Here is a 27,491-nt window from a genome sequence, read left to right on the forward strand (position 1 = left end):
ATGCAATGTTTTGCAAATGACAATAAAACAATGGAATTATTCATACTCGGTCATGTTTTTTCTATATTAAATGTATTTAAATAAGTAGTTAAGAATCAAAGTATCCATTTCCAAAATAAGATGACAACAAATTTCGTAGCTAAGATGGTTTTCACCATAAAAATTCATTTATTTACTATGATCAAGAATATTGAACTTGCTTGTGGTAGCTTTGGAAGGTCTTCTGCATAGGCTTGATGTCATAGAATGTGGGAGATGATTTATTGTCTCTTCAGATGTTTGCTTGGTGAAGTAATTTATGTCTTCTTTCCTAAGTCTAACTTAGAAAAAGTACAATAATTAAATTCAATTAATCATTGTAGACTCTTAAGTCATTTTCTAAGGATAAATAGTTTAATTATTTAAGTGACTTAGAAATAATCTCAACAATTGATCTCCAAGATCTTCTAGAAGGGAGATTAGGGTTAGGGATTTTGGCTAAATGAAGATTATAACAGAAGCCTAGAGAAGAGGTGAAGATACATAAGAACTCAAGAGAGAAAGTCACAACAAAAGAGAGTGATTTTCTCTAGTGTGAGTGTCTCAGTAAACTGAAGCACACAGGCAGAGAAGTATAGGATAATTTGAGGGAAAATCTAGGAGGCCAGTTTGTGGATATTACAGGGCCACGTTGTTAAAGAGAGGTGTAGTTGTTGGGGAGGCATCTTATGTGACCAGATCACAAATCAAAACAAAATATAGATCAAAGACTTGAAAATAAGCTTCTTTGAGGGGGAAATATCCTTCTACATCACATAAATGAACAATTATTGGATTATACAAATGACAAGACATCCTTGTTATATATAGGAGTCTAAAGGGTCACAATATATTTAGGGCCTACATAACAATAATAATGTAAGTCCTCAACAATAAAAATAGTAGGCCTCTATGTGGAACAACAATCACAATATGGGCGCTACGGTAGTATTATAGGGACCTAACAAGGTTGAATTGACAAGGCCAAGTTCCAGGGTGTAGAGATTGATTTTCTAGTGATCAATGGGGTTGATTTCCTTCAGGTACTTCAAAGGCTGATTTCCAGGTGACTGAATTCCTTGGGCCAAATTCATCCTGTGGAGGTCCAGCGATAGGTTCCAATTATTGTATTTTTCCTTGTATCTTTGTGGGTCAAAAACCTAGATTTTCCAAATTAATAGATGATGGAGAATTTTTGTGGGTTAATTATTTTTGCAATGTGTGATTAATCTCTCTAATTAAATTCCACTGCATATATTTATTTCTAGAAGTTAAAAATATTAGTGATTTTATTTTTTAATAGTTCAATATTTATTTTGTTAAATAAATAAATTTTTGGGGTAAAATTAATTGTTTTCATAAAATAAATATGTGCTATTATTGGAAATTTAACGTGGTATCAAAGCTTTCTAGATAACTCTAAGAGAGAGATCTAAGATCACATGGAGATATAAGATCACATAGGTTTGAAATAGTAAGATTCTCTTTTTTACCCTACCAAAATCATTTTTAAATTTTTCAGTTGAGTTTTATGGGTATGGTCAATTTGTGAAGATGGCACCACTAGTAGTTTGAAATACGAAGACAAGTTGGATGGGGCCACTAATTTCAGGACCTGGAAGGAGCGAATTACCATGGTTCTCGAGAAGAAAGGTTTGTGGGATCTTTTGAACACAGAAATTCAGGTTCCTTCATATCAAAACCTTGCAAGAAAGCATAACCTTAAAGATATGAAAGAAAGATGTATAACTTTTTATGGTGAGGGATCACATAATGCCTCACATATCAGGGAAGGGTACCAGACGTTAGATGTGGGAAGATTTGACTAGCCTTTATCAAAGCACAAATGAAGACAGGGAAATGGTGCTAAGGGAGAAATTAAACAACATTAGAATGAGCAGATCAGAGGCAATGAAATATTACCTCGCGAGGAACTAGCAGGCTCGTGATAAGCTTGAAGTTGTTGTGGAAACTGTGATTTATTTAGAACTGGTGAAATTTTCTCTAAAGGGTTGCGTTAAGCATTGAACCACCTTTATATATGGGATCATTTTTAGGCAACAGCTTCTTGATTGGAGTCAGATGTGAGATGACTTCATCTAGAAGGAGATTTGGGAGAACTCATTAACTGAAAAGTGACGAAAGGGTATTGAGGAAAAAATTTAGTTTTCTCTTGCTACACAAGCGAAAAAGGGAAAAGGTAAGGCCAAGCAAAACTAGAGTGGAGGAGTACCTTCACAAAATAAAAATGAGAAGGACATGAGCAAAATCAAATACTTTTCTTATCACAAGTTCGATTGTTTCACCAGTCAATGTCCAAACAAGAATAAAGGCAAGGGAAAGATAGTTATGGAAACCATTGCACAAATGGAAGAGATGGTTGAAAAGTTTAAGAAAAAAATTTCCTTCTTGTCTTTCCTTTCTGGAACTGTCACAAGAGGTGTCTAGTTTGTGGACAGTGGAGCATCTTGTCATATGACGGAATCTCAAGATGTTTTCACCAAGATCACCAGAGGGTTGAGGGATGTACATGTGGAGCTTTGTGATAAGGCAAAGTATGCCGTAGAAAGCACTAGTAGTATTGAGTTTCATATGGAATGAGGTGGTATCATGGAGGTGAAAAATATATTATATGTACTAGGTTTGGAAAAGAATATCCTTTCAGTTTTGGCCATAGAAGAGAGAGGACTAGAAGTCAACTTTACTGGAGGTGAAGTGATTGTTGGGCCAAAAGTAATTGATCCCAGCAAGAAGTGAGTAATTATGAGAAGAGAGATGGATCTCTATCTATTGAGATGACATCTAGTGAATGTTTTCATACATGAGAGTGATAGTGAAAGTGAGATATGGCATAGGAGGATGGGACACCTACACTATAGAGCTCTACCTATGTTGCAAAGGATGGTTATAGGTTTTCAACAGAAAAGGGTGGAGTAGATGGAGTGTGTAAATGATGTTCTCTTGGAAAGCAAGTCAAGGTTGTGTATCCTCATAGCAAGACCAAGTCTAATGGAGTACTAGACTTGGTGCACTCATACATTTTCGATCCTATTTCTAAGAAATCGATCACAAAGTCTGTTATCACTCAGGTTGTCCCTTGGCTCCTTAAGGGATACGGCCGAGGTAACCACAAACCAATCTTTGGGCTACAGGTCCTAGCCTACCTGCAGTCAGAGAGGGCTCTCTCTTTATGATTTAACTTTGTTTTGGGTTGATTTTAGGCTAGTTATGGTATACAAGGGTTTTGTTTTGTTTTTGGTGGGAAGGAGATGTTTTCAAGCAGAGTTGGGATGCATAGTGTGAGAAGTTCAAACCATTGGGCATGGAGTCATGGATTAGGGCTTGCTATTGCGTTTTCTTGGTCACAAGAGGAATATAGAGCAGGATAGCTACACATAGAACAATATCAGGCTGGAATAAAGATGGAATGAAGGTCAGAGATGAAAGGCAACTAAGAATCTTTCATTAGCTAACAGAGAGGGAAGGTGGATGAAAGTTTGTCTAGGAGCAGTCAAGAATTCCTAAAAAACAGTCATATGTGAAAGAAACAGGGTAAACATGATCATTTAAGTATGCATATTCATAACCATTTCTGAAGAAAACATATAGAAATAACAAGAACTGAGCATAGGGTGCAGTCAAGCAAAACCTAAGCTATTCTTTGATCTTGCTATTTAGATGGTAACACAGTGGTGCATAAACATATGAAAACTGTAAACAGAGGTAGGAAAACTTATTGAGCCATGTAGTAGCACAGGAATTCCACAGTCACTCTTTAACCATTAATAACACAACAGTCAATTCTTCATCCAAAGCATTCCAGCAGTCTTTGATTACAGAGCTTCTCAAAAATACAGCGCAAGTCCAGAATGAGGAATATCAACCAACCAACCCTTTAAACAATGAATTAGGGTGGTTTATATAGGGAAAATATCTAAAAATATCTATTACAGCAGACCTTAAATAGGTCTGAGGGAAACCTAATCTTGTCCTGAAATTAATGCAAGAAAATATCTTTGAGCTGCGCTGGAGGCAGCTGTATCAAAATGAGTTAATATGGTGTCCTTATGGCTCTGTGCTGTTCATTTAGCCATAACTGTGCTTTGGGCTTTGATCCCCTGCTCTTGAGTGGCTTTGATGTGCATTAACTGTGATCTAAAAGCCTTAAATGGCTTCACCGCTTTCTTTGACTTTGCCTGGGGGCCTTTAATGTTCACCTGCTTTGGTATTGCCGACCTGATACTCTTTGCCGCTTCACTAATACTCTTTAATTTAATCTGGGCTTCGTCTTTCCTATGATACTCTTGAAATTGTCAAATCGACCCTTTTCTGAACCTACATGAAGAAATCCTGTCAAATTGTGAATTTTCGGGCCTGCTGGTAGCCGAGCAATAGGCAGCCTTCCATTTTGATCATTTTTTCTTAGCAATGCGCGATTAGCGCTACTACCTCAGTTTTTCATTCTGGGCATCCTGTGCTGCGATTTTCGCGCTTCGCACCTTTTTCGGTGATGACGTCAGCATGACGTCAGCGGTGGGTCCCGGTACGGCAGTGACGTGGCAGGGTGACATGGCAGTACGACAGGGTGATACGGTGGCAGTGACACATAGCAATGGAGGGTTGACGCAGAGGTGACATAGCGCTGACGTGGTGCTGACGTCAGGGGCGGATAGACAGAAGGCGGTTTGTGGTTTCGTCGGACCGCCTACTGTACCAGGGTGGTAAATGTCAGAGGAGCTCCGATGCAATCAAGGGTAGACACCTGTCTTCTGTACGGTGGGGAAAATCACTAGCCCATCGAAGGCTAACCGTCGGATGTCAGGGCGGTTCCGAAATCGCCGAGAGCCGTCGGATCTAGGAGGGCGGATCAGAGGACTCACGGAGAGCGGAGGTGGCGGCAGATTTATGTGCGAGGGCCCGCGTGAATATTAAATTAATATTTATGTCCGGGGGGGTCAAAACTTTGGGAAATACGGGTTCTTGAGGCCTCGGAAGGGGTCCAATAACCTAAAAAGGAATTTCACGCTTTGGAGGAGTTCAAAGGCACTTGAGAAGGTTTTTATGTGTTTTGAGAAGGGTTTATGACCAAAAAAGGGGTTTATGCCTTGGGAAAGGTAAAACACGGCCAAAGATGGATTTTATACATTTGGAGGGGAATTTTATGCATAGGAATGAGTCCTAATGCTTTTTAGAAGATGGTTTGAGGGGCAACTTGAGGGTTCTGGCTAAGTTTCAGGCAAACTTAGCGATTCCCAAGCATAGTCAAGGTTATCTTTCAACCAGAGGGAGGGGATATGTACATAGGGGAGCTATTTAGTGCTTTTTAGTAAGGAGAAGGAAAATAGATAGGGATCTACATAATAATGTTAGAAGTTAATATGAATTTGTGAGGTGGAGTGTAGGGGAGAGGCTAAGTTTGTGAACTGAACCTTTTAGACATAGGAAGTGAATGGACTGTGGAGAAATGATTTTTACACAAGAAATGTGGCTTCTTTTCACTGAAGAAAGTCAAAGCTTGACTTAGTATTTTACAAAAAATGGAGTGGTAATAGGACTGGTTGGGCAGATCCCAAGGTCCTCAAGGGGATGTTAGTGAGGGATTTGGGGAATAAGAAGAAGGGGGAGTTAGACATGCCTCGCTTGAGTTCCTCAAAATGAAAAATTGCCTCACAACTGTGATCTAAATAGATATAACACTTGAAAACATGAAATGGATCACATAGCTTGATTCTGCAACCACAAAACTACTTACCCAGCCTACTTACCTAGCATTTTTTCTTCTTTTTGCATGGGTGCACTTGGACTTGCAGACCCTGATTATCTTCTTTTCTTTTGACTGCCCTTCTATCTAAATGTACCCTTATCTCTTCCAAGGGCCCAGATTAAGCAGTTGGGCTCCTTCATTTCTCTACCTAGCTACTCATCTGCCAAGTTTAAGCTGTTTGGACAGATATTCATTCTCTATCTTCTAAAACAAGCAATTTAAATCTAAGGAAGCCAAGATTAAGCTGTTTGGCTTTCCCTTATCTGTAAAACTCTTCAAAAATGGTATGATTCCTTAAAATGGAACTTATTGGAAATATGGAACCTTGCAGCATGAGAAGATGACATATTTGGCATGTAAAATAGTCAATCATGAAATATGAAACCTATTTGCAATAGGAAGCTAACAGTGGCTCCACTTGGGGATGGTTTTTTAGGATGAAAAGCCAAGAAAGCAGGTCAGAATGCCTTGATCTTCACTTGTTGCTGTAAACTGAAAATTTCCTTCTTGTCAATGCCTTTGACTGAATTCTCATAAGCTGATATGCAGTATTCTTTTGAGCTGAATTGCAGAAAAATTCCAGCTCCGCTTTTTTGCCTTTTGGGTGCTTGTAAACATATTGAAATCCGCTTGAGCACTTCTATGTAATTTTTTCAAAAACAAAGATCTAAAATAGAACTTTCTTTGATCTTTCCTTCAAAATTTGCTACATTGTTCCCTCTTATTGGCCTGTTATAAGAAAAAGTGCTGAAAATATTAATATTAATGTACAGATAGTATACAGAACTGTGCTTCCTTCAACAAATGGGATCATGATAGTGCTTTAGCATTCGGCCATTGACAGGGCCTTCTTCGGTTGTGATGCCATCCAAATTCTTCAGAAAATATGTGTTATTGCCTTGAACACAGAAATAATAAAGGGGCCTTTCCACAGGAAATCAAACTTGCCACGCTTTCCTTTGTCCTCTCTTCTTGAATCCCATCTTAAGACTTTGTTGCCTAAGTAGAAATCTTCAGCCTTGGTTCTTTTGTCAAACATTTTCTTGAGCTTCTCTTGTAAGATCTGAGCTTTGTCGTACACTTGCTCTCTTGTTTGCTGCAAATGGATGGTTTGTTTTATTCTTCTTTGGATATCATTTGGTTCTGCCTGAATCTCTTGCAGCAATTTGATAACAGGGATTCCCAAAGAAGAGGGGAACTTGGCCTCCATGACATAAACTAACTCATATGGGCTCATCCCAATAGATCTCTTGGTTGACAATCTGTCTGCCCAAAGGGCATTTACAAGCTTTTTGTGCCAGTTCTTCTTGTTCTCCTCCAAGACTTTCTTGATGATGTTGATGAGGCTTTTGTTGGAGGACTCAGCTAGGCCATTGCCTTGAGGGTAATAGGCTGTGGAATGGCCTAAGATAATATGGTACTTATGGCAAAAACTAATCATTTTCTTGGACTTGAAGGCAGCAGCGTTATCTGTAATGATCTTCTCAGGACAGCCAAATCTGGACAAAATGTTGGTTTCAAGGAATTGGGTGATGGTGGAGTCATTGGCTTGCCTACATGGGATGGCCTCAATCCACTTGGTAAAGTAATCTGTGGCTGTTAGAATCCACTTATGCTGGCCCGAAGAGGATGGATGGATTTCTCCAATGAAGTCAAGACCCCATTGTTGAAAAGGCTTCTCGATTGAAATGGGCTTAAGGGGCAAGGGCAGGAGCTTTCTTTTGCCTTCAAAAATTTGGCATTTGTGGCATGAAACAACAAACTTTCTCACATCAACAAACAAGGAGGGCCAATAGAAACCAACCCTTAGTATCTTATCAGTAGTGGACTTCCAATATAAGTGCCCTCCACAGTCCCCTGCATGGAATTCTTTCATGACACTGTCAGTTTCATTCATAGTTAGACAATTCAGCAATATTCCTTCATGATTTTTCCAAAACAAGGCACTATCTAAGACAAAACTTTGATGCTTTCATTTTTTAAAATCTCTTTTTGGTTCTGGACAACCCTGGAGGAGCACACAGGTTTAACAATATAAAACATATATCAGCATACCATGGGGATTGCAGAAAAGCTTGACTGATATGTGGAGTCGCCAGCTCCTATTCATTGTCCAGTTGATTAATGTCTAAGGCTTGAAAATTAGTTTCGGACATCAGTTTGGCTAAATCTTGTCCCTTTATCAGCTTGGTGGGTTTTATCTCAATGTCATACTCAAGGATATTGGCAATCCATTCGCCCCTTTTGCCTTCTATGCCCTCTTGAGTTAATATGTCTTTTACAACAGCATTTGGTACATAAGCAATCACATGTGAATACAAAATGTAAATTCTGAAATCTTTGATTGCTTTAACAAGGGCATATGCTTGCTTCTCCATAATTTGGTACTTCAAGGGTGCATCTCTAAGGGCTCGGCTGAAAAATGCAATTGGCTTTTCATTTCCCTGATCATCTTTCTTCAAAAGGACAGCAGCAATGGTGTGTTCAGATGCAAATGAAAAAATGATGAAATCTTTATCAAATTGAGGACTTGTGAGGACTGGGGCTTGTGTTAAGGCAGATTTTATGCCCTCATAGGCTTGCTTGGCCTCCAAAGTCCATTTTACATTGGAATCCTTCTTTAACATTTTATTTAGCATTCTTATCAGCTCGGCCAAGTTTGGGATAAATCTCCTTAGGAAATTGATCTTTCCTAGGAATGCTTGCAACACTTTGATGTTTCTTGGATAAGGGATTTGAAGGATGGCTTGAATTCTTTCAGGATCAATTCTAATCCCATCTTTTGAAATGATATGGCCTAGTAACTTGCCTTCTTCAAGGCCAAATAAAGACTTCTTGGGGTTCAAGAAAATGCCATATTTCCTACATGTTAGGAACACTTGCCTCAAATGTTTTAGGTGTTCTTGATCAGATTTTAAGAAAGGAGTAAGGTCATCAAGGTAAACCACTAGGAAATCATGGATTTCCTTGGCAAATGCAATGTCCATGGCTCTTTGGAAGGTTGCACCTGCATTCTTTAGTCCGAAAGGCATCTTCACATACTTAAATGTTCCCCACGGTGTTGTAAAGGTTGTCTTGTCTTGGTCATCCGGGTGAACAAGTATTTGACTAAAACCTAAAAAGCCATCTAGCAAAGAAATTCTTGAAGACCCCACTACTCTTTGTAGAATGTGGTCCATTTTTAGCAGTGGGTAGTGATCTTTAAGGGAGACTTGGTTCAGATTTCTTAAGTCCACACATAGTCTAATCTCCCCTGTTTTCTTCTTTGTGGAAATAAGATTGGATACCCATTCTGAAAATCTAATGGGTGCTATGATACCAGCCTCAAACATTCTTTTCACTTCTTTCTCGATCAAAGGGAGAAGCACAGGATTGATTCTCCTTAGTTTCTGTTTGAAGGGCTTTTGATTTGGTTTTAGGGGAATGGTATGTTGAATAACAGAGGTGTCATAGGACTTTAGGTCCTCATAACTCCAGGCAAATACATCTATAAACTCTTTAAATAAATCAACATATTTTGGTTTTTGATCGGGAGGCAAAGACTTGGATAGTTTAATCATTTTGGGCTTCTCTGTTGTCCCAATATTACAGTCTTCCACATCAGCGTTTAAGGGCTACATTTTTGGCTTTTTGGGGACAGCTTTTGAATCAAATATGTCTTCTAATGGGGTGAGGCCAGTAGGTAGAAAATTGTCTTTTAAATCAATCACTTCGGCCTCTGCTTCAGCTATTTCATCTAAATGCATTTGCTTCAGCTCTTGCATGTTTTTCTCATCAAAAATGGTTGGGTGCAGCATTTGATTTGCTGCTTCAACTATTATATTTTGCTCATTTTGGCTTATTTGCTGTTGTGAGTCATCTAAGGCATCTTCATCAATGTTTGAGCTTGAGAATTCTTGCTGTAAGGTAAGAAAATTGTTGATTTGAGCATCATCCTCAAACACTTGCCAATCTTTGATATTGTTAGGGACAGCAGGCCTGTGCTTTATCTCAGTAGTAAAGTGGTAATTGGGCTCAAAGGGCAGCTTGCAAGTGCTAGCAAAAGTAGCTAGACTATGAGCATGCATGTTATGGTTTCTAGAAATCTTAGCAAGCTTGGATTCGGTGAAGGAATTGAGTATTTTGTGGCAGCAGACCTATAAGCTCTCAGCCTATTGTCATTAGTAACAAAGTTACCTTTCATCTATTGAATGATTAAATCGGAGTCACCTAAAATGGACACTTTTACAGCTCCTAGAGCTTTGAGCAATTTAAGGCTTAAAAAGAGAGCCTCATACTCTGCCATGTTATTGGTGCATTGGAAGTTTAGTCTGTAAGCATGACCCTCTGCATGGCTGTTATGTGTATTGTGAATCCATATTCCTGCGCCTGCGCCTAGCTTATTAACAGAACCATCAAACTCTAAATACCATGTGATTTCTTGCTTATGGTTAGTATTAAGAGTTTCAGTCATTTTAGGATTGGGCGGACCTAGGTTTTGTGCTTCATATGGTTCTTCTTGTATGCTGGTTGCACTGATTGTTTTAACAGTTTCATGGGTATGGGAAACCAACTCTTGATTGATGCATGTTTCTTGTTCTAAAGGTAAAGGCTTCTCATCAGTGGGAAAGTAGCTTTCATCATTGAACAATATAAAGGAATCCATATCAGAATGGATTGAGTAAATGGGAAAGTTTTGGGGTTTTTCCTCACTACTTACCACATACTTCATCAGTGTTTCTCTATACAGTCTCTTTGGTTGTCCAAAGACTGAAATAGTGGCATAGGAGAGGTCTAGCTGGAGAGATCCTTGGAGTTTTGCTCCCCAAGATCTTGATAAGAGCATACCATACTTTGGTGGAATGTCAGCAACCACCACGTCCATTAGGATCGTTTTGTTGGGAAATTGGACTAAAGACACACAAAGGTCTTTGATTAAGCCTAAACACTTGACCTGGCTAGAATCAAATGAGAATGACTCTTTGTAGGGTCTAGTGATATCAAGGTTTAGCTTCTCCACTACAGCTTTGGGCATTAGATTGTGTGAAGCACCTGAATCAAACATAGCATTGTGCAACACTTTATCATGAATGTGCAAACTGACATAAAAGGGTAGAACAGCTCCATGTCCTGATTTACCATTGACTTCAGGACCAAAAAGTAATTCAGGTCGATTATCTAAGACATTAACATCATCCCTATTCTCTGGCATTTGCAGTGATATTTTGATTTGCTGTCTGTACACATCATGTTTGGCAAGTTCAGAGAGAGGAATAGATATCTTTAATTTACCAATTTCTGCTTCTAAATCGAACGGTTTTTCTGACTGTGTTTTAGTATGGTGACTAGCAGATTTTCCCTTTTCAATTGTATCTTCAGTGATCTTCTCTTGGTTATCAGTGACTTCTTGAGATTGCTCTGTTTTGGGAAGGCTTTGAGGAGTGCTATTTACATTGTCTTTTGAGGGAAAGGATACAAAAGGCTGGTTTTTAGAGGGCTGCATGTCAGATACATCCTCTATGGTCACTTCCTTTAGTTTTGGATCTGTTTTATCAGCATGTTCTGTGATAGCGGCCTTGTCTTTTACTTTCTTAGCCTGCTTGGCATCCTTTGGCTTGATGGGATCAGACACATCAATGGTTCTTGTTCTCAATTTGTATTGTTTATGGACAGCTAAATCATAGCCTTGTTTGAAGTCAAAGGACTCTCCAGACTTGGTCTAAAATTGCTTTATATCATGGTCATCTTGGTCTTCTTGGGTTAGGAATACTTGTCGTTCACTTTTCAAACCCATCAAGTTTATGTGAGTGTCTTCTGTGATAGCGGCCTTGTCTTTTACTTTCTTAGCTTGCTTGGCATCCTTTGGCTTGATGGGATCAGACACATCAATGGTTCTTGTTCTCAATTTGTATTGTTTATGGACAGCTGAATCATAGCCTTGTTTGAAGTCAAAGGACTCTCCAGACTTGGTCTGAAATTGCTTTATATCATGGTCATCTTGGTCTTCTTGGGTTAGGAATACTTGTCGTTCACTTTTCAAACCCATCAAGTTTATGTGAGTGTCTTCTGTTTTCTCACTAGATGTGGATGCTTCAGCATAGTTTTCATGAAAATGAGGTCTTATATCATGGTCAGGATTTGCCCTTCCCACGTTTGGGTTTTGATTTTTTCTAAAGTTTGGATTTCTCATAGGATTGTTTTGCTGTCCTTCCCACGAGGCTTTTCTTTCAGTAGTTCCCATTCTATTTTCAAAGGTTTCCATACCTTTGATGATTGTGTCCAATTTTTGCTCAAAGGCTGAAGGTTCATCTTTGAAAGTGGTTCTTCTCTCAGCTCTTGCTCTATTTTGCTTGGCAATCAGATTTGCCTCCACACTAACAGCTACTTTCTGCATGTCTGCTAAGGTTTGAGGGGCTCTTTCTCTTAACTGATAAGCCATATCTGAATCAAATCCATCAGGGAATTTGTATAAAGCAAGATCAGGTGGAGGTCTAAGGTTTTGTGGAATAGCGTTATAAACATTGTTAAACCTGGCACAATAGTCTAAGACAGCTTCTTGAGGGCCTCTTTTGATAGTGTCATACTCGGATAATATGTGCAGAGGGTCTTTCTTTTTCTCCCATCTGTTAAGAAATGTTTGGTAAAGGGCCTCTGGGTCAGCTATGGAATTTGCAGCAAGTGCTCTAAACCAGGGCCTTACATCTCCTGTTAAACTTTGGACAAAAATCTTCATTCTTACACTATCATCATCTATTTCATAACTCTCAAAATAGTCCTGCATTTTCTTGTTATGTTGTAGGGCTGTGCCAGAACCAGTACCATCAAAATATGTGATTTTGGTTTGATAATCCTGAGGCATAGCCCCTGGATTTGCAGGTAACTGTAAAGGTGCATATCTGTTAGCCATATTTACAGGGATAAGTGGAACGACTGGAACAGCTGGAAGAGATGTAATAACAGTGGTGGTAGTGGTAGTATGCGCAGTGAATGGAGGTGTGGAAAAGGTGCTTGGAGAGGTGGATGATGAACAAGGGGAAGTAGGGTTTGAACGAAACAAAACTTTAACAGGGGTTGGAAAACAGCTTGGCTGAACTGTTTTAGGACTAGAATCAGCAAGCTCTTCTTGTTTTTGTTTGCTAAGGTTTCTAGAGATTAAATTGGGATTTTCAAAAACAGCTGGTGGATTTGGGTCTGGATTTGACCTAGTATTATGTGTTTTCTTCTTGGGAGCCAGCTTCTAACTTGTTTTTTTGGAATTTTCTGAATAAGTTCCCAATTGAGTCGCCAATGATGTTATCACTCAGGTTGTCCCTTGGCTCCTTAAGGGATACGGCCGAGGTAACCACAAACCAATCTTTGGGCTGCAGGTCCTAGCCTACCTGCAGTCAGAGAGGGCTCTCTCTTTATGATTTAACTTTGTTTTGGGTTGATTTTAGGCTAGTTATGGTGTACAAGGGTTTTGTTTTGATTTTGGTGGGAAGGAGATGTTTTCAAGCAGAGTTGGGATGCATAGTGTGAGAAGTTCAAACCATTGGGCATGGAGTCATGGATTAGGGCTTGCTGTTGCGTTTTCTTGGTCACAAGAGGAATATAGAGCAGGATAGCTACACATAGAACAATATCAGGCTGGAATAAAGATGGAATGAAGGTCAGAGATGAAAGGCAACTAAGAATCTTTCATTAGCTAACAGAGAGGGAAGGTGGATGACAGTTTGTCTAGGAGCAGTTAAGAATTCCTAAAAAACAGTCATATGTGAAAGAAACAGGGTAAACATGATCATTTAAGTATGCATATTCATAACCATTTCTGAAGAAAACATATAGAAATAACAAGAACTGAGCATAGGGTGCAGTCAAGCAAAACCTAAGCTATTCTTTTTTCTTGCTATTTAGATGGTAACACAATGGTGCATAAACATATGAAAACTGTAAACAGAGGTAGGAAAACTTATTGAGCCATGTAGTAGCACAGGAATTCCACAGTCACTCTTTAACCATTAATAACACAACAGTCAGTTCTTCATCCAAAGCATTCCAGCAGTCTTTGATTACAGAGCTTCTCAAAAATACAGCGCAAGTCCAGAATGAGGAATATCAACCAACCAACCCTTTAAACAATGAATTAGGGTGGTTTATATAGGGAAAATATCTAAAAATATCTATTACAGCAGACCTTAAACAGGTCTGAGGGAAACCTAATCTTGTCCTGAAATTAATGCAAGAAAATATCTTTGAGCTGCGCTGGAGGCAGTTGTATCAAAATGAGTTAATATGGTGTCCTTATGGCTCTGTTCTGTTCATTTAGCCATAACTATGCTTTGGGCTTTGATCCCCTGCTCTTGAGTGGCTTTGATGTGCATTAACTGTGATCTGAAAGCCTTAAATGGCTTCACCACTTTCTTTGACTTTGCCTGGGGGCCTTTAATGTTCACCTGCTTTGGTATTGCCGACCTGATACTCTTTGTCACTTCACTGATACTCTTTAATTTAATCTGGGCTTCGTCTTTCCTCTGATACTCTTGAAATTGTCAAATCGCCCCTTTTCTGAACCTACATGAAGAAATCCTGTCAAATTGCGAATTTTCGGGCCTGCTGGTAGCCGAGCAATAGGCAGCCTTCCATTTTGATCATTTTTTCTTAGCGATGCGCGATTAGCGCTACTGCCTCAGTTTTTCATTCTGGGCATCCTGTGCTGCGATTTTCGCGCTTCGCGCCTTTTTCGGTGATGATGTCAGCATGACGTCAGCAGTGGGTCCCGGTACGGCAGTGACGTGGCAGTACGGCAGGGTGATGCGGTGGCAGTGACACGTAGCAGTGGAGGGTTGACGCAGAGGTGACGTAGCGCTGACGTGGCGCTGACGTCAGGGGCGGATAGACAGAAGGCGGTTTGTGGTTTCGTCGGACCGCCTTCTGTACGAGGGTGGTAAATGTCAGAGGAGCTCCGATGCAATCAAGGGCGGACACCTGTCTTCTGTACGGTGGGGAAAACCGCTAGCCCATCGGAGGCTAACCGTCGGATGTCAGGGCGGTTCCGAAATCGCCGAGAGCCGTCGGATCTGGGAGGGCGGATCGGAGGGCTGACGGAGTGCGGAGGTGGCGGCAGGTTTATGTGCGGGGGCCCGCGTGAATATTAAATTAATATTTATGTGCGGGGGGGTCAAAACTTTGGGAAATACGGGTTTTTTGAGGCCTCGGAGGGGTCCAATAACCTAAAAAGGAATTTCACGCTTTGGAGGAGTTCAAAGGCACTTGAGAAGGTTGTTATGTGTTTTGAGAAGGGTTTATGACCAAAAAAGGGGTTTATGCCTTGGAAAGGAAAGGCAAAACACGGCCAAAGATTGATTTTATACATTTGGAGGGGAATTTTATGCATAGGAATGAGTCCTAATGCTTTTTAGAAGATGGTTTGAGGGACAACCTGAGGGTTCTGGCTAAGTTTCAGGCAAACTTAGCGATTCCCAAGCATAGTCAAGGTTATCTTTCAACCAGAGGGAGGGGATATGTACATAGGGGAGCTATTTAGTGCTTTTTAGTAAGGAGAAGGGAAAATAGATAGGGATTTACATAATAATGTTAGAAGTTAATATACATTTGTGAGGTGGAGTGTAGGGGAGAGGCTAAGTTTGTGAACCGAACCTTTTAGACATAGGAAGTGAATGGACTGTGGAGAAATTATTTTTACACAAGAAATGTGGCTTCTTTTCACTGAAGAAAGTCAAAGCTTGACTTAGTATTTTACAAAAAATGGAGTGGTAACAGGACTGGTTGGGTAGATCCCAAGGTCCTCAAGGGGATGTTAGTGAGGGATTTGGGGAATAAGAAGAAGGGGGAGTTAGACATGCCTCGCTTGAGTTCCTCCAAATGAAAAATTGTCTCACAACTGTGATTTGAATAGATATAACACTTGAAAACATGAAATGGATCACATAGCTTGATTCTGCAACCACAAAACTACTTACCCAGCCTACTTACCTAGCATTTTTTCTTCTTTTTGCATGGGTGCACTTGGACTTGCAGACCCTGATTATCTTCTTTTCTTTTGACTGCCCTTCTATCTAAATGTACCCTTATCTCTCCCAAGGGCCCAGATTAAGCAGTTGGGCTCCTTCATTTCTCTACCTAGCTACTCATCTGCCAAGTTTAAGCTGTTTGGACAGATATTCATTCTCTATCTTCTAAAACAAGAAATTTAAATCTAGGGGAGCCAAGATTGAGTTGTTTGGCTTTCCCTTATCTGTAAAACTCTTCAAAAATGGTATGATTCCTCAAAATGGAACTTCTTGGAAATATGGAACCTTGCAGCATGAGAAGATGACATATTTGGCATGTAAAATAGTCAATCATCAAATATGAAACCTATTTGCAATAGGAGGCTAACGGAGTCCTTATACATTGTGAAATTCATAGATTATTTTCTAGGAAAGCTTGGATCTACTTCTTAAAGATCAAGGATGAGGTATTCAATTGGTTTTAGGAGTTCAAATCTCTTGTGACGAACTAGATTGGGAATAAGTTTAAGGTGTTGAGAACAGATAATGTAGGCAAGGATACCTCCTATGAGTTCTAGGATTTTTGCAGGGAAGAAAGGATTAAGAAGGAGCTCATTGTATCTTACAACCCTAAAAAAATGGGGTTGTTGAGAGGAATAACAGGACCATAATGGAGGCAGTGAAGGAAATGATCTATGATTAGCAATTTCCTATGTTTTTGTGGGAAAACGCCTGCAATATAGTTGTGTGTGTGCAAAACAGGAGTCGATGAGATATTGGAGCGCGTGACTCTTGAGCAATTGTTTACAAGAGTGAAACTGGATGTGAGCCATTTGCACATCTTCAATAGTCCATTTTATGTCCACGTTCCCACAAAGAAGAGCACTAAGTTGGAGCCCTTATCAAAAAGGGGCATATTTGTGAGCTACAATGAGGTCTTGAAGGCCTACCAAGTCTACATTCTAGGACATAGGAAACATTAGGGGAATTTTGAGGTCTAAAAGGGCCTCTTAAAGAAGTTATAAAATAATAGTGGAAATTATAAAATAAGATTAGATTATATCATCAATTTTTAGAGGAAAAAGGAAAAAAACTATATTTTCAACTTATATCCATAATGTTTTACTCAAATTTTGAGTGAGAGTACTTATTGGATGCAAAATTTAATTCCTCATCCAAGTAATACCCATGCTGCATACTTTCGATGGACCCTGCTACACAAAATGAAAAATACATGAAAATATTGATTGCAATCACGTTTTTTTCATGTATTTCTAATTTTTCGTGTAGCGAGGTCCATCTAAAGTGTAGGTTTTAACCCTGTACAGAAATTACCTGCATACGAATTCTAAAATACAGAAAAATAAACAATGCGAGAGGATAACACATAAAACACATATACACAGAGATTTCCCCACTGGATCCCAAAACCGAGACTACCAGCTTGATTTTTCATTATATTCCTTTCAATGTTACAATACATATTTATACATGCCGAAGCATCCAATACCATGGACCGAAAAACCATCACGTCCAAAACCATGGATCGAAAACCATAGGTAGGTTCGCCCAACCTAATATAGGGTCCAAAAAAAAATTTCCTGGGGCGCTGCCCCGGACCCTGTAGAGGGGGGCAACAGCCCTGAAACGCCCATTGTTTCTCTAGACCAAGAGAACTTCTCAGAGCTCACAGATTTTGTCAATGCATTTGCAGTATTCTTCAAAGTGTCCACCTTTACCAGCAACACCTTTTTGTCTTCTATCATATCCCTCACAAAGTGATACTGAACATCAATGTGCTTTGTCTTTGAATGATAAACAGGGTTCTTTGCCAAGAAAATTGCACTTTGGTTGTCACAGTCTATCCTTATAGCTCCCTGTACTAACCCCATACTTGAACACAATCTTTGCAACCAAACTGCTGCCTTGCTTGCATGAGTGGCTGCCATGTATTCTGCCTTTGTAGTTGATAGTGCCACTACAAATTGTTTCTTACTCATCCAACTGACTGCACCTCCAAATAGGTTAAACACATACCCACTTGTAGATCTTCTTTGATCCAAATCTCCAGCCCAGTCTGCATCAACAAAGCCATGGATATCCAAAACTCTGTCTAATCCTAGTCTTCCTTGGTAGCAAAAACCATAATCACTAGTGCCACGCAAATACCTGAAAACCCGCTTTACTGTTGTCCAATGCTCCTTCCCTAGTTTTGACATAAACCTGCTCAATACTCCCACTACATGTGCAATGTTTGGTCTAGTACAGACCATTGCATACATTAGGCTACTGACTACACTTGCATATGGAACACGGGACATATCCTCTTCCTCTTCTTGTGTCTTGGGACACTATTCAGTAGATAACTTTACATCTACAGGAATAGGAACCTTCAACGGTTTACTATCCTGCATATTAAACCTCTGCAATATTGTCTCGACATACTTGCTCTGGTTTAACAAAAGCTTCCTCTTCACCTGATCTTTTTTAATTTCCATGCCTAAAATATAGTTTGCAACACCAAGATCTTTCATGTCGAATTTGTAGGACAATTGGGTCTTCAAATCCTGGATAATTTCTTTGTCATTTCCAACCAGCAACATATCATCCACATACAAGACCAGATAAATAACACGGTCACCAATTAATTTAAAATACACACAGTGATCTGCTTTGCTTCTGGTGAAGCCAAGTCCCCGTATAAATGTATCAAATTTCTGATACCACATCCTTGGTGACTGTTTTAACCCATACAAAGACTTTTTTAACTTGCATACCAAATCTTTCTTACCCTTCACCGCAAAGCCTTCAAGTTGCTTCATGTAGATCTCCTCTTCCAGATCCTCATGAAGAAATGTTATCTTCACATCCATCTATTCTACCTCAAAATCAAAAGCAGCAGCAACAGATAAAAGTAACCTAATAGAAGTTACCTTGGCAACAGGAGAAAAATATCACCAAAATCAATTCCCGGCACCTGGGAATAACCTTTTGATACCAACCGAGCTTTGTATTTCTCCACATTTCCTTCTGCATTTGTCTTCTTCTTAAACACCCATTTGCTGCCAATGGGTTTCCTTCCAACCGGCAACTCCACCAGATCCCAAGCCTAATTTTTGTGCAAAGATGCCATTTCATCAACCATGGCCTCTTTCCAGAGTTTTCCATCCTCTGAATCTACTACTTCCTTCACAGCTTTGGGATCATCATCAGTAATAGATAAGGAAAAAATTGAACAGAAAGCAGATGGACTATACCTTTCTAGCTGCCTACTTTCTGAACTGATCTTCTTACATCCGGAGTTTATGGCTCTTCATCTTCTGATTCCTCCTCTGCTGTAGAGTCTGATTCTTCCTCCTTTAGCTCAAACTCTACCTTCTCAGGTTCCTTTGGTTGGACTTCATGTTTAATAACATCTTTCACCTCTCTTAACACCACATCTCGGTTGTACACAACCTTCCTTGTTGCTGGTTTCCAAAGCTTATAACCCTTGAAACCATCCTTATACCCAATAAAGACGCACTTTTTAGATTTACTATCCAACTTGGTTCGTTTCTCCTTTGGAACATGTACATATGCATCACATCCAAATACCCTCAGATGTGAAAAGAGGGGTTTCTTACCAATCCATACCTCTTGTGGAGTCTTAACCTCCAACGTTAATGAAGGTGATTTGTTGACCAGGTAACATGCTGTCTCCACCGCCTCTGCCCAGAATTCCTATCCTAACCGGGCACGACTGAGCATGCTTCTTGCCCTTTCCATCAACGTCTTGTTCATTCTTTTTGCAACTCCATTTTGCTAAGGTGTATATGGAGTAGTCTTCTACCATGCTATACCACACTTCTTACAGAATTCTTCAAATTCCTTACTGCAAAACTCTCCACCGTTATCTGTCCTCAACACCTTTATCTTCTTCTCTGTCTGCTTTTCCACCAGAGACTTAAATTCTTTAAACCTGTCAAAGACTTCAGATTTCTTCTCAAGGAAATATATCCATGTATTCCTTGAGAAGTCATCTATAAATTATACATAGTACACAGACTTACCCAGTCATGGAACCTTCATAGGTCCAAACACATCACTGTGCACAAGCTCTGTTGAGAATGCAACAAGATGATGGAACTTAGTGGAAAGGAGTCGCCTTCACTAAGTGGGCCCGCAGGCAAATTATGGCACAAAGTCTATTTTTAGACTATGTCTATTTTTAGACATATGGATCATGGTCTATGAGTTGCAGGATGCTATTTATGGATGATTGGTCATGTTGGGAAAAAATATATGGACTTCTATTTTTGGATCATAGCAGGAGTGATCAGAGTCTATTTTTAGACTACTAGTCAAAAATAGAAAAGTCAAATATTATTGTCTCATAATAATATTTGGACTATAAACTTTATCTTATCCTCTTGGAGCACTTCAGTTTGAGCTACAGATGTGGCACATGCAACTGTCAGAAGGAAATATGTTTTTCTTGTGGGTCAGTTGAGCTATTGCATGCATGACATCAGTTAGAACTCATGCATGTGAGTTCTGTGGAGTTGGATGTGGAGTTGATGGAGTTTTGTTCAGTTTGACTTTGTTAAACTAGTTGTAATTAGTCTAATTGCAAATAGACTAGTGATGAGTTATGTGAATTAATTATTAACTCATAATGCAACTTGAAGAATACATCAATTAACTCAGTGCATGTACAGTTCAGTGGAGACAGGTGTTAGAGGTTGAGATTGCTATCAGTTGTGACTATAGTTGTGCATGAGGTATTGATTATGCCCATGAGAATTGCCCAGTATATGCCCAGTAGAATAGCCTGTGCTCACGTGATTTCCAGTGTGAGTGATTCTCAGTAGGTATTGTGCAATAGAGGCAGGCAAAGCAGCGGAGGAGATTTGAACCTGTGACTTGTTCGGATCTGAGCTAGTTTTATGTGTAACAGGTGGAGATAGTTTTACATACTTGTGAGGAGTACTGTACTATGTAATGTTACATGTTCTCAATCATTAATATACAGATAGTGTGGGGTTTTCAACTGTAAGCTTTCCCAGGGATACATACTGTGTTAATGTGTGCATGCTATTGATGTTTCATTGTTTTTGATGCTGCTAAATTGTTGATCAACGTAGAGGAGGTTATGTATTATGCATGTATTCCGCAATAGTGTATAATCAGGATAATCTCTGTTGAATATGTGTTTATTATTCAAAATTTCTACATGGTATCAGAGCTGTTTATCATCAAATCTACTATTCAGGAAGTGTTTACATCTTATTTCTTCAGGCAGAGTCTGTAATCGGGCCAGGTAGCCTTTGGATTCATCCTTCCTTTGGAAGGTGAGGTATCTAGTAAAAACCCATACAATCAATCTCTGTATGAGAAATACTTTGTTCTCACGAATCTTAGATCGGAGGCGGTTGAGTTTGGAGCTGGTGGAATTCGAATTTGCAGCAGTGTTTTCTTGGTATCAACGAGGCAATGTCTTTCAATGGATTGCGATTGGAGTATGCTCTTGAGGGCAGCTCAAACTATATTGCATGGAAGGACAGGATGGAGGCAGTGTTGGATGATAATGGGCTGAAGGATTTCATAGAGGCTAATGTCCCAAAGCCTACTGATGCTACGCAGGTTGATGCTTGACAAAAGAAGACAGCAAAGTGTCGAAGAATTCTGTTGGAGGGCGTGAAGGATCACATTGTGTCCAGCCTGCATGGAAAGGCTTCTCCATACTTGATGTGGAAAGCGTTGATAGATCTATTCCAAAGCAAGAGCGACCAGAGGAAGCTGGCGCTCAAGGATAAACTCATAAACATCAAATGTGAGAATGGAGATAGTATGCCCAAGTATCTCACGAAGTTCACTCAGTGCAGAGATGAGCTGGGAAGTGTGGGGGTGACTATCGATGATGAGGACTTGGTGAGCTTGGCTCTCCTTGGTCTTCCGAAGAGTTGGCATTCCTATCAGGACTCTGTCAATGGTCGGGAGAAATTGCCAGGATGGGAGAGACTTTGGTCAGATCTTGTGCAGGAGGATATCAGGCGGAATACCAGGGACAGATCTTCATCAAAGGGACCTGATGAAGAAAATTGTGCTTTGGCTGCCAAAGAAAAGAAAGGGAAGAGCAAGAAAGCTTCTCAATCCGATGTGAAAGGCAAGAAGCAGGACATGTCCAAGGTGAAGTTTTCACTATCACCAGCACGGACACTATGCCACTAATTGTCCGCAGAAGAAGAAGAGCAAGCAAGTTGTTCGATCTGCAGTAGGAGAGGGTCTAGCCTCATAGTTTGAGCTTGATTTCTCATTGATCGCATGCTTGGTTTCAAGTGTGATGGGATCAGTGTGGTTCTTAGACAGTGGTGCGTCTTTCACATGACAGGAGATCGAGATTTGTTTTCTGATCTGGAGGACAAAGATCTTGGAGTGCACATCGAGATGGGCGATGATGGTAGATACAGTGCGACTGGTATCGGTACCATTTCCTTTGAGAGGGAATCTGGCAAACCCTTCGTATTGAAGGAATTGATGCATGTTCCAGGATTGAAGAAGAATCTTATCTCTGTGGCGATGTTAGAAGACAAGGGATATGATGTTGTTTTTCAGCGAGGGAAAGGCTTTCCTGCGCAGTAAGACAACTGGAGAAACCCGGAAGATAGGGGTTTGAGTGAGGAACCTTTATCAGTTGCACGTAGATGGATGCGCAGTAATGGCATGCAAGGCAAAAGGATTGGTGAGTCGGGATGATGGCAAGTTGTGGCACAAGAGATTGGGTCACCTTCACCATGGAGCCTTGAAGATACTGCAGCAGATCACTACAAGGCTTCCTAAAGGCACTCTTGCGCAGTCAGATTAGTGCAAGGGGTGTACTTTGGGAAAGTTTGTGAAAGCCACCTTTCACAAGAAAGATAGTCGCGCCACGACGATCCTTGAGAGAATTCACACAGACGTGTGTAGAACTTTCTCAATAGCTTCGACAGCAAAACACAGGTATTATGTGATTTTTGTTGATGATTTCTCTAGAAAGTGTTGGATCTTCTTCATGCAGAAGAAGAGCGAGACATACTCAAAGTTCTGTGAGTTCAAAGCACTGGTCGAGAAGGAGTCGGGGAAGAAGGTGAAGGCTCTTAGGAGTGATAATGGTGGTGAATACATCTCTGGCGAGTTCAAGGATTTCTGCAAGGCAGAAGGGATTCGAAGAGAGCTCATAGCTCCCCATAACCCACAGCAGAACAGGGTTGTTGAGCGGAAGAACAGAACAATTGTGGCTGCTGCATGGGCAATGTTGCATGATCAAGGCCTACCCCTTCACTTGTGGGCGGAAGCATGCAATATAGCAGTTTATGTGCAGAATCGTTGTCCTCACAGGATACTTGGCATGAGTACACCCAAGGAGGCTTATTCTAGTAAGAAGCCTGATCTTTCTCATTTGAGGATTTTTGGTGCTAACATTTACATGCATGTGACGAAGGATGCCAGGAAGAAGTTGGAGCTGACCGTAGAGGCTGGGATATTTGTGGGGTACACTGATATGCCCCACAACTATCGTGTCTAATTACCAGACAATGGTAAAACTGTTGTGCGACGGGATATAAAATTTCAGGAGGAGAAAGCCATGAAGTTTTCGCTTGAGAGGGAGCCACACTTGCATGCATATGAGGAGCTATTAGTTCCTAAGGATGAGCTTCAGGACGTGGATCAGCCACAGGACGAGGTTCATGGAGTGGAAGAGACCACTCATGCAGTGCCAACCATCAGAGGGCGAAAGCGCTTGACAGAAGCTAAGCGACTGGCTCAAGATGCAGAGAAAGTTGTAGGACCACCTACAGCCCAACGCAGGCAGAGACAGTCACCTGATCGGTACACTGGATACATGGCTCTTATGAGCAAACGTGTTGTGACTGAGCCATCCTCTTTCGAGGAAGCTGTGGAGGATCCCGCATGGGTAGACGCCATGGTGGAAGAGTATGATTCAATTGTCAGAAATAGTGCATGGGAGATTGTTCCTAGACTGGAAGGGAAATCAGTGGTGGGTTCAAGATGGATCTACAAAGTTAAGTAGGTAGCTGACGGGAGTGTGGAGAAGTACAAGGCAAGATTTGTTGCCCGAGGCTTTTCACAGATAGATGGGACGATTATGAGGAGACCTTTGCACCTGTCGCAAGGTATTCTTCCATTCAGACGATTCTTGCTCTCTCAGCACAGATGGGATGGCACATTCATCAGATGGATGTGAAGACTGCGTTCCTCAACGGAGTCATTGAGGAGGAGGTGTACATTGAGCAGCCCGAAGGTTTTGAGATCTTCAGCAGCGAGTCGCATGTGTGCAGGCTCAGGAGAGCGTTGTATGGGTTGAAACAAGCACCACGTGCTTGGTACACACAGATAGACAACTATTTCACCAGACTTGGATTCTCCAAGAGTGAGGCGGATCCTAACCTATACCAGATTGTGGTGGAGGGTAAGTTGCTTATCATTATACTTTATGTAGATGATTTGATTCTAACAGGTGATGAGCTGTTGATACTTTCATGCAAGGATGATCTTGCCAAGGAGTTTGAGATGGACTTGGGCCTCCTTCATTATTTCCTGGGATTGGAAATTTGGCAGTGCAGTGATGGACTATTTTTTCTCAGGATAGGTATGCTCGAGAGATACTGGAGAAGTTCAACATGCATGGCTGCAAGCCTGTTGATACTCCTCTTCCTGGAGGTTGGAGGAAGGAGGATGCCACTTCGGCAAAAGAAGTGGATGCCACTGTTTATCGACAGTTGGTGGGGTCGCTTATGTATCTGGTCAATACACGACCCGATATATGCTATGCTGTTAACCAGCTTTCACAAGCTATGGTTAAGCCAACCAAGCTCTCTGGAAGGCGGGCAAGCATGTATTGCGTTATTTGAGAGCACATCAGGATATGGTTCTTGTACAGACAGGAGGATGTAGATTGGGCAGGGAGCTCAATGGACGACATCAGGTACCATCATATCAGAGATTTTGTGCAACGGAGAATCATGTTACTTTCATACATTCTAACGGAGGATCAGGATGCTGATATCTTGACGAAGGCGCTCACCAGGAGAAAATTCAAATGCCACCGAGGCAGGATAGGGTTGCTGATAATCCATATCTTTTTGAGAGGGAGTGTTGAGAATGCAACAAGATGATGGAGCTTAGTGGAAAGGGGTCGCCTTCACTAAGTGGGCCCGCAGGAAAATTATGGCGCAAAGTCTATTTTTAAACATATGGATCATGGTCTATGAGTTGCAGGATGTTGTTTATGGATGATTGGTCATGTTGGGAAAAAATAGATGGACTTCTATTTTTGGATCACAGCAGGAGTGATCAGAGTCTATTTTTAGACTACTATCAAAAATAGAAAAGTCAAATATTATTGTCTCATAATAATATTTGGACTATAAACTTTATCTTATCCTCTTGGAGCACTTCAGTTTGAGCTACAGATGTGGCACATGCAACTGTAAGAAGGAAATACGCTTTTCTTGTGGGTTAGTTGAGCTATTGCATGCATGACATCAGTTAGAACTCATGCATGTGAGTTCTGTGGAGTTGGATGTGGAGTTGATGGAGTTTTGTTCAGTTTGACTTTGTTAAACTAGTTGTAATTAGTCTAACTGCAAATAGACTAGTGATGAGTTATGTGAATTAATTATTAACTCATAATGCAACTGAATAATACATCAGTTAACTCAGTGCATGTACAGTTCAGTTGAGACAGGTGTTAGAGGTTGAGATTGCTATCAATTGTGACTATAGTTGTGCATGACGTATTGAGTAATGCCCATGAGATTGCCCAGATATTCCTAGTAGAATAGCCTGTGTTCACGTGATTTCCAGTGTGAGTGATTCTCAATAGGTATTGTGCAATAGAGGCAGGCAAAGCAGCGGAGGAGATTTGAACCTGTGACTTGTTCGAATCTGAGCTAGTTTTGTGTGTAACAGGTGGAGATAGTGTTGGATACTTGTGAGGAGTATTGTACTATGTAATGTTACATGTTCTCAATCATTAATATACAGATAGTGTGGTTTTTCACTGTAATCTTTCTCCATGATACATACTGTGTTAATGTGTGCATGCTATTGATGTTTCATTGTTTTTGATGCTGCTAAATTGTTGATCAACATAGAGGAGGTTATGTATTATGCATGTATTCCGTAATAGTGCATAATCGGGATAATCTCTATTGAATATGTGTTTATTATTCAAAATTCTACACAAGCTCTAATATCTGTTTCGCCCTCTTACCACCAAAGGGGAAACTCACCCAATTCTGCTTCCCATATACACAATTTTCACAGAAATCAAAATCCAAAGAGCTATTACTCAGAACTTCTACCATACCTTTACCATGAAGTATTCGAAGGCCCTTCTCTCCAATATGTCCAAGCCTTTGATTCCACATCATGGTCTTCTCTCCAGAGACCACTAGATTTTCTACTCCACTTTTAGGAACCACAGAAATGTTGCACCCATCAACAACAGTGCTACCTTGCAGCTTGTATAGAGTTCTAGTCCAAACTCATACCAATTCTCCTACTCATACCAGTGCTCCTCAAACCATCTTGCAGGTATACTTCTCGAACACTGTTTTTACACCTGCATCATCCAACTTGCTTACAGAAATTGGATTTTTGGCTAATGTAGGAATATGCAGAACACCCGGAAGTGTTCTAACCCTTCCACCTTGAAACTTCAACTTTACTTTTCTGCGACCAACGATTCTAACGTTCCTATCATCCCCTAAGAAGACATCAGCACTATCATATTTATCATACTCGCAGAACCACTCTCTATGGGGAGTGAAGTGAAAGGATGCACCTGAGTCAATCAACCATGCCTCATGATATACATGTGTACTTGAAGAAGCCAAGTACACATCCCCACCTTCATCTGAGGTGGTTTTCGCCTCTGCAGAAGGAGCATCATCAGATCCCTTTCCTTTATCAGGAGCTTTAGATTTACAGTCCCTTTTGTATGCCCTTCCTTTCTGCATTTCCAGAACACCACCTTTACAGTTTTCCTGGAGATTTAGATCTCCCTCTAGATTTAGATCTCCCACTCGATGACTTATTTTTGTTTATGTTCTGGGACTGTCCTTGTACAAACAAGGCATCACCATTCTGGCTCTCCATATTTTTCCATCTTATCTCCTCCGTCAGCAAGGATGAGACTATTTCATCAAACTACAAGGCAGTTGCATTGCTACCTATTGCAATAACCAGACTATCCCACGAATCTGGTAGAGAACACAACAAACTGATGCACTTATCTTCATCTGAAATTTTAATATCAACAGATGCTAACTGACTTACCACAGTATTAAATGCGTTCAGATGCTTTGTCACCGAGTCTCCATCTTTCATCCTCAAGTTATACAACTTTTTTCACAGGAACAGTTTATTCACCAAGACTTAGGTTGGTACAAAGTCCCTACTTGTCCCACAAATCCTTCATCGTAGCTTCCCTGATACATTCAGCAATACTGAATCTGAGACACACAATCGTATTATGCTTTTTTGCCTTCCGATCCAAATTATTCCATTCTTCATTAGACACTCTCGTTGGTTTAGTACCCGGATCTACCGCGATCCAATGATCTTTATCCACCAACAAATCCTCTATCTTGAGCTTCCACAACTCAAAACCTGACCATTAAATTTCTCGATCTTTATCTTTCCACTACTCTCCATCTTCTTTCACCACCAGAATCAATCTCGCAGATCTCCCACTG

The sequence above is a fragment of the Pinus tabuliformis genome, chromosome 4_2, assembly GCF_031772625.1.
Source record: "Pinus tabuliformis cultivar Carrire ecotype Pingquan chromosome 4_2, CPIR1, whole genome shotgun sequence".
NCBI classification, from domain to species: Eukaryota; Viridiplantae; Streptophyta; class Pinopsida; order Pinales; family Pinaceae; genus Pinus; species Pinus tabuliformis.